Here is a 9,460-nt window from a genome sequence, read left to right on the forward strand (position 1 = left end):
CTTTCCCATTGCATTTGGGGTCACTTATCAACTTATTCTGGAAATCTCCTAAGTCTGTTGATAAGGTGACCTCCAATTTCTGTGTTTCTCAGAGCCCCACTTTCAATGACTCATTCCACTCACCATGTGAACATAATCTCTACCAACTTTATAATTCTGGATGCCTCTAATCCTGCTCCTAATCTTGGCTCACTATCCCCACACGTCGATGATCTTGTGATTCCCATCCCTTCTCCCTCCATTCCCTATCACCCTCGTTGTTCCTGAGGTCCCTTAGCAACTTAACAGTGGACAGGGTGTAATCCTTTAATCCTGACCCTGCCTTGATGGCAGCTTTTCTCCCTCTACTACTATCTCAGAAAACCCTGTTCCTGCATAATCACATTCTCTATCCCGATTGCTTCTTCCCAGTTGACTTTTTTTGAGATCCATTGAGCATAGCCTCTGAATCTTTTTTAATAATCATACTGCTTAAAAGCCTGAGGCATTTATCAAAACTTTTGTATTCACACACAGCAATTTTATCTTGAAAACAAGCTTTAATCTTTGATATATGATACTTCTTAGTTAAAGGCAATTATAGATTATTCATTTACAAATATCCAACAAAGAGCATTCAGCAAATGTTAACTAGACATTGTGGTTTTCAGGGCACAGCATAGTGAGAGGCAGGCATGATGCTCTGTGGGGTTCAGCTTCTATTACCATTTTAACTTATCACATTAGGACCTCCTTCAGCTCTTACTGCCAGTATTTTCCAGGTGACAAGAGTGAAACTTGCCCTTCAAGAACTATGTCTTTTAAATAGGATTTCTTCTGCAGATAGGGTCATCTGATCTGACACTGGGATAGGCTTGAAGTCCTTTGGGGACAACGACAGCACAGGCAGCACTCCTGTCTTCCACGCTGAAGAGCCTAGTCCTTTGACTGCTGTTCCATGGACTGTTGTCACTGCTATGGAGGGGTTGAGATAGTTACTGTAAATGGAAGCCAGTGGATGATGTGCTTAGGTCCAACAGAAAGTAATTGCATTTTTGTTTAGGATTCAACACAAAAATACTGATTTAAAGAAATATGTGCACTCCTGTGTCCATTGCAGCACTATTTACAATAGCCAACTTACGGAAACAAGCTAAGTAGCCCATAGATGAGTGGGTAAAGAAGATGTGACTTCTATACAGAATGGACTACTACTCAGCTAGAAAGAGATGAAATCTTGCCAAACTCTTTGTTGAAGCAACCAATAGCTAACTTTTGGAATGCTATAGAAGTCTGTAATGACTTGATTTCCCTCTGTGAAAACTACATTTTCTGATAATTTATGAAGTGCTGGGGAGGATGCGAAGTTTGGCATGGGTTTTAGAAGAATCAAGAGACCTACAGGTCAGAAGTAAAGGAAATTTTTATTGAAAGTATTTTTCAAGAGAGGAGAGGGCAGAGGTCAAATTGCCTGCCTGCACGTGAGTAGGGGCAGGATCTAACATTTACAGTTAAGCTTATTCTGCCTTGTGGTTTCTGGTTTTGCTTAGTTAGCAAGCTCTGCATGCATCCCCTTCCCAGAATAAAGGAGCAGAAACTTTCTGTGAGAACTATGGGATAGGAAATGTTGCTGGTGGTTGGGGTACAAATAGGGCAATAGCTTTTGACCCAGTTTAACCTCATCAATTTATATAAAATTGCATATTTAAAAAAAATCACTATTCTGAATAATAGTTTAAACTATGAAGAATATATATATTTAGTAAAATGTTTTTAAAGTAGAAGGAATCGTGGCAAAGTGAAGACCTTTCACAGAAAAGCTTTAATTCTTGAAATATTAGTTAATTTGTTTTTAGATGTTTCATTGGATAAGTGGAAATAATGAGGATCTCCTTGTGAGGAGATGTCTGAGCATTGTTCATACTGGGGCTCTTTTGTGGTCACTGAATATTATCTTTTCAAGTCATTGAGCACATCCTGCTTTGTGATTTTGGTCCAGGCGTCAGGGATTTCACCCCTCCCAGCAAACTTTTGCATATATCTTTCTTGTAACTCTGATCTGAAGTGACAGACAAACCATTTCCAGTATGACTGGGAGGATAAGTCTGGGGTGATGCTCCATGTGGCATACTCCCCCCCTGCCTGTCGGTAGGTCTTCCACGGGATTTCTCTGCCATCTGGAAAAACTATTGTACAATCACTTGCTACCAAATTAGTACAGAAATCGATGACAAAGTGGTCTGTCTTGTGCCATATCCCTCCTTTGACAGCCGAAGGATGGTGGAAGGAAACACTGTGGTCTCCTTCGTGTGCAGGGATTGTGTTCGTACAAATTGCTCCACAGGAGGGACACTGTTTCCAGCAGCCACAGAGATGTTCAGAGAGCTTTTTTGTGATTTCAGGAACCATTTCTTCTACAGACTTGCTCAGACACTTCTCTTCCACTGTCTTCATTGTGGGATCCAAAGCTTCACTCATGGCTTCTTTGAGGAAATCATTCTTTTATCTCCTGGTGTTCAATGCCTACCAAGTCCTTTCGAGGCAAGATCAGTTTCTCGCTCAGCTGATCACAGAACATATCCAGCCACTCAGACACTGTGCTGCCTTTATCTTTAGCTATTTCTGTGGATTTGTGAATGGCTGAGAGAATGGTATTTTTTATTTCATCTAACCTTAGTTTTAACATATCCTTCACTTTGTTACTTTCTTTGTCTGAACAATATCTTTGAATATGACTTTCAATGTAATTCCTGAAAAATGATTGTGGATGATGAAGGTACTGCCAGTAGTTATCAAAATTCTCCTCTTCTGCTAGAGAGATAAGAATGTGTTTCTCCAGGTTGGCCCTGTTTCCATTGAAAGCGGAACAAGTTGCTCGAATGTCACCTGAAATGTCACGAACCATTAGCCCCTAGATGGTAGTTAAGACAGCAGGAGTGAGCTTGTTCCACAGAAAATCAACAAATGTTTTGATTGAAGTTGCTCCCTGACAAGAGATCTTAAAACTCATGAAGAAATCATCTTTCTTGCTTTCCAGGTAGTTGACAGGATCATTTGCTCACTTGAATGCCCTGTGTATCTCCTTAAATTCTATTGATCCACTTTGGAATAAATTCGAAGATAAATCCATTTTATATCTACTTGTAAACGTGTATCTTTCCATAGTTGATGCAGATTGCACCTCTTGCTCCATTATTGTTAGGATTTCGTGGAAATAACTTGAATTGTAATCATACCATTGCTTCCTAATATTGGTAATAGTTTCTTCATGTCTTGAGACTATGTTACTAGTCATCATTTTTATGGATTCTTCATCTTCCACCTTTAAGTGCTTTGTAAAGAAAATATAACTCTTTCTCATTTGGACATGTTTGTCATAATCTATTTGAAACTTCCTCCCAGAATTTTCTTTCAGTATGTTCACCACATTTTTCTCTTTATTGAAATGTTGCAAAAGGATGTTTTCTGCATCCACATCAATCTTAGGCTCTGGAATTGGCTGGAGTGTTGAGGACACTTCAGAGACCCAATTTTGCCAAAGTTCATTGAATATTTTACATAGCTCCTTCTCACTCAATTGTTTGCCCTTTACAGTTAAAGCCAACTCTCGACTTCTTTTTAATAATTCCATTTCATAACTTGATTTTTTGTTATCCAGTTTTTCTTGACTTTTTTTAAAACTGATAAGTTCCTTGGCTTTTTTTTGGCTCTCTGAAATAAGTTGCTCTTTAAGGCTTATTAACTTATTCTCAAAATTTGCTTTCCACTGAATGAGTATTTCGCTATCTGGATCTTCATTAAAATATTTTTCAAATTCTTGCTTGATGGCTTCATATTTTGCTGCGACAGGAACATGAAATTCATCTGTCATGAGTATTTCAGTTTTCTCATTCTGAATCTGGTTGATCAGCTTGTCCTGCAAGCCCAGCACATGACTCCTCAGCTCCCAGGTCCAGGAGTTGTACATGGTCTCCAGTTTGCTCATGGCCACGACTTCTTGGGTATTCCTGAAACTGAAAATGAAGTTCTCACTCACGAGTGCTCTCCACAAGTCTTGAACTCGCAGTTTTACATCTGATATCTTCATGATGCTTCCCCTGGCCTCCTGCTGGGCGGTCAGGAGAATCCTGCTCTTCAGGTCCTGGACGTTGTGACTGTAGCGAGGATTAGGAGGGGCCATTGGGGGGTTGCCGTCCCACAGGTGGGCAAAGTAGCAGACATGAGTGTTGACGTCAAACTTAATGACATCGCTGAAGCGGGTCACATCTGAGCACTGTTCCTGCTCAGCAGCTGTCGCCGCCATCTCATCCAGTCTCTGCTCTAGCCGCCTCCGCCCTTCCATGGTCTGGTATTCAGCTGTGACTTCTCCCACATTCTGATGGACAAAGAGGCAACGTGGAGTGATTTTCACTTGCTTCATCCTTAGAAAGGCCTGGACAACTATCTGTAAAATGTCTTGCATTTCTAATGGATTCTCTCCAAAAATATTGATCAGAGTCAAGTTTGCAAGTCCAATGACAAAGGTTGCCAACTCGTTGTCCCGACTCTGGGATTTGTTGTTGAGTTCCGGGGCTCGAAGTCCTTCTGTGTCCACCACCAGGACAAAATCAAAGCCAAGTTCTTCTATGAATGTCTCCTCTATCTTCAGGAGCTGCATGTAGGCCCCTCGGGTGCACCTCCCTGCACTGACCATGAACTGCAGCCCCAAAAGGGCATTCAGCAGGGTGGACTTCCCTGAGCTCTGCAGGCCAAGGATAGAGAGAACAAACAGTCATTTGTCCCCTAGTTTCTCAGAGACCTTGTCAAACACGGCTGCCACCCACTTCAGGGGCACATAGGAAGCATCCCCGTCCATCAGCTCAGTGGGAACCCCAGCGATCATCAGATCCGCAGCAATCTGTGGGAGAAACAGGAATAGGTTATCCTTTGTGCAGGAAGCTTCTTCCAGCGCTTCATAGATCTGGCCCACTTCTCTGAGAAGTTGCTCAATCCCCAGGGAACAGTCATTAATCTCTCTGGAGAGAGCTTCTACCTTATTTTCCAAGTCTTGCAGAGAGTTGCTCTTTGGTATGTTTTGCTTTTCTGTTTGTTTCTGTGACCACAATATCTTTTTCTTTTTATTCAGTTCTTCCAAGTGTCCAGCTGTAATTTTGTCCAAAAATACACTCATCCATTGGAGGAAATAAAGTTTGGTATGAGTTTCTGAATATGTATGAAGAATTTCAAGAATAGATCGCATGAAATCATTGAGATGAAAGACACTGTTCACCTGTTGTTGCCGTATTCTTTGCTTCTCCTTCTCAGTTTCACTCTTGTGTTGTTCAATGCTCCGATTCCCCTTCTCTCGCAGATGGTACAGTTCTTTGTCCTTCTTACACCAAAGGTGCCAGAGTTGTCCCTGAAGGGGCAGTAAGTTTTCCTTCATCTCTGAGATCTGCATCTCCCTCAGTAGTGCCATTAAAGTCTTTGCCTTTCCCTTGGCCTCCTTGCAATCTCTCTGGTCCTCATCAATGAGGAATCCCTGCTGGCGAGCAATCTGGGCACAGGCCTGTAAGCTAAGAGCAGCTTCAGATCGCTCTAGCAAACATTGGATTGTAGTTGCGAGCTCTTCTGTTAATTCAGCCTCATTTCTGTTTCTGATTCCTATCTTCACTCTTTGGGCAGACTTACTGCCCATTATTTTTTCTTTGTCATCAAACAAAAAGATCAAAGGTCTTGATGACTGACACAGGTCATGGACAATTTTTCTGTTCTCTTTATTGTCATCAGTGGTTGACGTGAGGACCACAAGGAGAGAAGAGACCTTCTTCAGGAAGGTGAGTTGCTCCTGGTGTTCTTTCACATCTCCATGGAGATTGGTGAAGGTTAGGCAGGTGTGAAATCTGTCTCCTCCTCTCCCCCGGGACAGAACCAGCAGATTTCCACCACACCTCCCATCAAGAGACAGTTTTTGCTGCTCCCTCTGCAGTGTCAATGAAAAAAGACATCGTGTTTACGTTTACTGACTAGACAGTTCATGATCTGAGATTTGGAAGCAGAGAGGCCATTTCCAACTCTAATAAAGGACACAATGCGGGTAGGGACCTGGCACATCTGCTGATTCCTGTAATTGCTCTTCTCGGTTGCTGTTGTCCTTGACTCTTGCCAGGTTTTCCTAATTTGACTGAGAGACCAGAGAGAGAATTCAATTTGAGAAGTGCAGGGGTTAGGTATTAGAAGGGGAAGGGCAAACTGACAAATGGCAAGTTTGCCCAAAATATATTGTCTGGCAAAATCATCTGCACAGTGAAGAATTGCCATCTGAATATCCATAGGGTGGATGTGAGGCCTGGGAGTAGGGCCTGAAGAACTAATGGCACCTTCACTATCTTCAAAAAGGTCTGCATATGGATCAAAAGCCTCATTTTCATGACTTGTGGTGCTTGGGCAGTCTTGCATCTCTGTTTTTCCATCATCTTTGAAGACCAGGTATCTCAGCCCATAATCCAGCATGAGCAGCTTCTGCAGGAAGTAGAAGGGAAGGTCCTGTTCAGAACTGGGCTGTGTGTTATTCACAGAAGCTTTGTAGATCAAATGGAAGTTAGCTCTGCTCATCCTTTTTGGGTAGTAATGCTCTAGGCCTAGACGCTGGAGTAATTCTAGCAAGGGCCTATTTTCTTTGACTTCCCATTTGTTAATTTCATTTTCTTGCGATTCGTGGGGTGGTTTCTTTTCATGGAAGATATTTTGCAATTGTTTCATCACCTCATTCCCTTGCAATGGAGACTTGGTGGCTTCATAATCTCCATCAATGAGCAATTTCAAGTCTTTCTCCAGGTTCTTGCAATCATGAAATGCTCCATATTTGGTGAGCACATGTGCAACTTCTTCAGATAATGATTGTCCCAGATGCTGTCTTATTAATTCCAAGCATTGTATTTTCTCTTGTGGAGAAAGAGTTGTGACACCAGCAGTGGCTGTCAGCCCTGTGAGCACCAGGAATGCATGAGCCCTGTAGCTGCAAATCGTTTTGAGTTTCTGGTATTCCTTGTGTGTTCTTTGCATTTCATTCGCTAGGAAGTCTAATTGTTTATACCCTAGAATAGATTGGAAAGTTTTGTTTACCGCATGGTATCCTGCACCCATTGCAATGCAAAGTAGTAAGACTTGTATGTCTGGCTGCTCATTTTCTTGGAGGTTATTCAGGAAACAGCCAAGAGCCAAGCTAACCTCATAAGTAGCCTTTCTTTGCACTTCCTCTACTGTTTTTAGAGACTCTGATTTGTCCTTCACTTCCATGAGATCATTCTGGGTTTCTTTTAAGATTTTTATTAGTTCAGAAAATTTGGAGATGTTGACATGCTCTTGTGCTGACTCTGGCTGGAAGATCCATTGCATGATGGAACGAGTCTGAGGAAAGTTTGTCACGCTGTAGATGTGAGGATCCAGGAGAATGCGCAAATGATATTTAACAAATTTAGTATTATAAGTGGAAACGTTTTTGCAATAGTTGACAGTGTTTAACAGAAAATTCTGCAGACCCCAGTCTGTAAGGCATATGTTAATACAAGTGTCATAACTTCTTACTTTTTCATTCAACACTTGCATGAAATCTATCAGTTTTTTAAGCTGCTCTTCAGGATCAGCCACCGCCCAGGATCTCACATGCTCTAGGAAAGCCTTAACCTCTGTCCCAGCACTCAGTGATTCTTCCCCCTCCTGGATGTGGGCTGGGAGGCCAGTCAGTGCAGCGTAGCAGTTTTTCAGGAATTTAGCTATGGGGAGCGGGTCCTTGAAATCACTCCTGTGGCTGGAGAGGATGATGTCCCAGATGGGCACCAGCTGAAGTCCCCTGTCAATGACACACCAGGTTTTATTACTGGCCACGAGGCCATCTTTCCACTGAATGAGGCCGTTTGCTTCTGGTGGGCCCCCTGTCTGGGCAGTAGATAATTGGACTTTGGTTTGGAGACTTTGGAAGGTGTTTTTCTGAGAAGCTGCTTTTGATTGTGAGGCTGACACATCCACCCCTGCGGCACCATGCACTCCAAAGCCTCTGTAGCTGCCCCTTATGTAACTATCCAGGGCTTCAGCTGCCTGCTGTTTCACTTCCACCAGCTGCTCGCTCTGGAAACCCTCTGCAATGGCTTTCCACCAGTAGATTCCTCCCAGATGCAGGGGTCCCTGGTTAGCATGAGAGCCAAACCTGTGGAAGAAGGCTTCTGCCCTGCCCCTCAGCCAGAGGAGTCTGTCTGGGCCTGCAGGCTGACCCAAAAGGCCTTCAATGCATTGCAGTTCCTGGAGAGCAGCCTTGGAGAACTGGAGCTGATCAAGAGGAAAGTGGCAGGAGGCCAGGGGGACATAGCTGAACTTGGTTGAGCAAAAATAGGAATGCTGAGAATGTGATTGTCGGTTGCCTTGGATTCTGAATGTTTGCTTTTATCTATACCAGCCTCCAGGCTAAATCCCCAACCTCCACCCCTGGCTGCAGCAGTTACACTGAAGCCCAATTTTTCCATAGTCTGGGTGAAGGTGGATTCATCTTCAGAAGATGTAAATTCTTTCGTTTCCATGCGCGTGCCCTGCTCAGGGCCAGCAAGTGAGAACTCCTTGGGGACCCTGGGTAGCTCTTCTCTCTTCTCTGTCAGGGCTCTTCCAGAGCTGGTTTTGTAAATTCCCTGCAGGGCCAGTCCTCCGGATGCCCATCTCACCAGCTCTCTGTCCGGGAGGTTTTGTCTGTGGGACAGTGTCACCTCTGTGAGGTGAAGCTGTTTCTGCATAATTTTCCGTGACCTCGTTTAGGGATGTTTGAGGTGGTGGCCAGTACTCTTTGGGGATGTCCATTGCTTGCCTCAGCTCTGCCTCTTTACTCCTCACTGCCTCTTCCTGTCGCTGCCTCCCTGCTGACATGAGCCTCTCAGCTCCTGCAGCGCCTGCTCCGCCTGCTTCTGCTGCTTTTTTATCATTTCCACCTGAGCCTCCTGTGACTCTGGAAGACTCTTTGAGTGTGACAGGTGCAGCAGTTTCTCCAGGGCCCTTGTCTCCCAGGGATGTTGTGCCTGGGCCTGTAGCCTCTGCAGGTCCTTTTCTTCTAGGTGTTGTGAAGTCTGGGCACAGGTGACACCGACGAGTTCCTGAAGCTGTGGCAATCAGTACTCAGCTGCCAGCCCACTTCTCTCAGCATCTCCTGGAGTCTTGCCCTCTCTCCCCCAGGAGTTGGGAGTCCTCAGGGGTTGTCTGTGCCATGGCCATGGCTGTGGGAAGAGAAAACTCTCAGATCAGCTGGATAGGACCTTACACATTACCAGCCATATGGTCAAAGGGGAGTGTACTAAGGATGGAGATCAGCAATTTTTTTTTTCATTTCCACCTGTCATTGTTTTAAGAAATATATTTTATAGCATTGATTCATTTCTTTTTTGTGGTGGACATCTTTGTAGGTTTCCTCATCATGGATTTTGTACGCAGCCTGACTTTTGTGCTTCCTATTACACAGAATCAA

At 43.7% G+C, this 9,460-nt stretch overlaps 1 pseudogene across 1 annotated transcript; it reads right to left on the reverse strand.

Annotated features, from left to right (window-relative positions):
* Positions 1 to 1,929: 1,929 nt before the first annotated feature.
* On the reverse strand, positions 1,930 to 9,210 carry LOC311177129 (interferon-induced very large GTPase 1-like; annotated as a pseudogene). The gene has a single exon. The product of its transcript is annotated as an interferon-induced very large GTPase 1-like (transcript).
* Between the last annotated feature and the right edge of the window lie 250 nt (positions 9,211 to 9,460).

The sequence above is a fragment of the Talpa europaea genome, assembly GCF_964194135.1.
Source record: "Talpa europaea genome assembly, chromosome: 1".
In the NCBI taxonomy this organism is placed as follows: domain Eukaryota; kingdom Metazoa; phylum Chordata; class Mammalia; order Eulipotyphla; family Talpidae; genus Talpa; species Talpa europaea.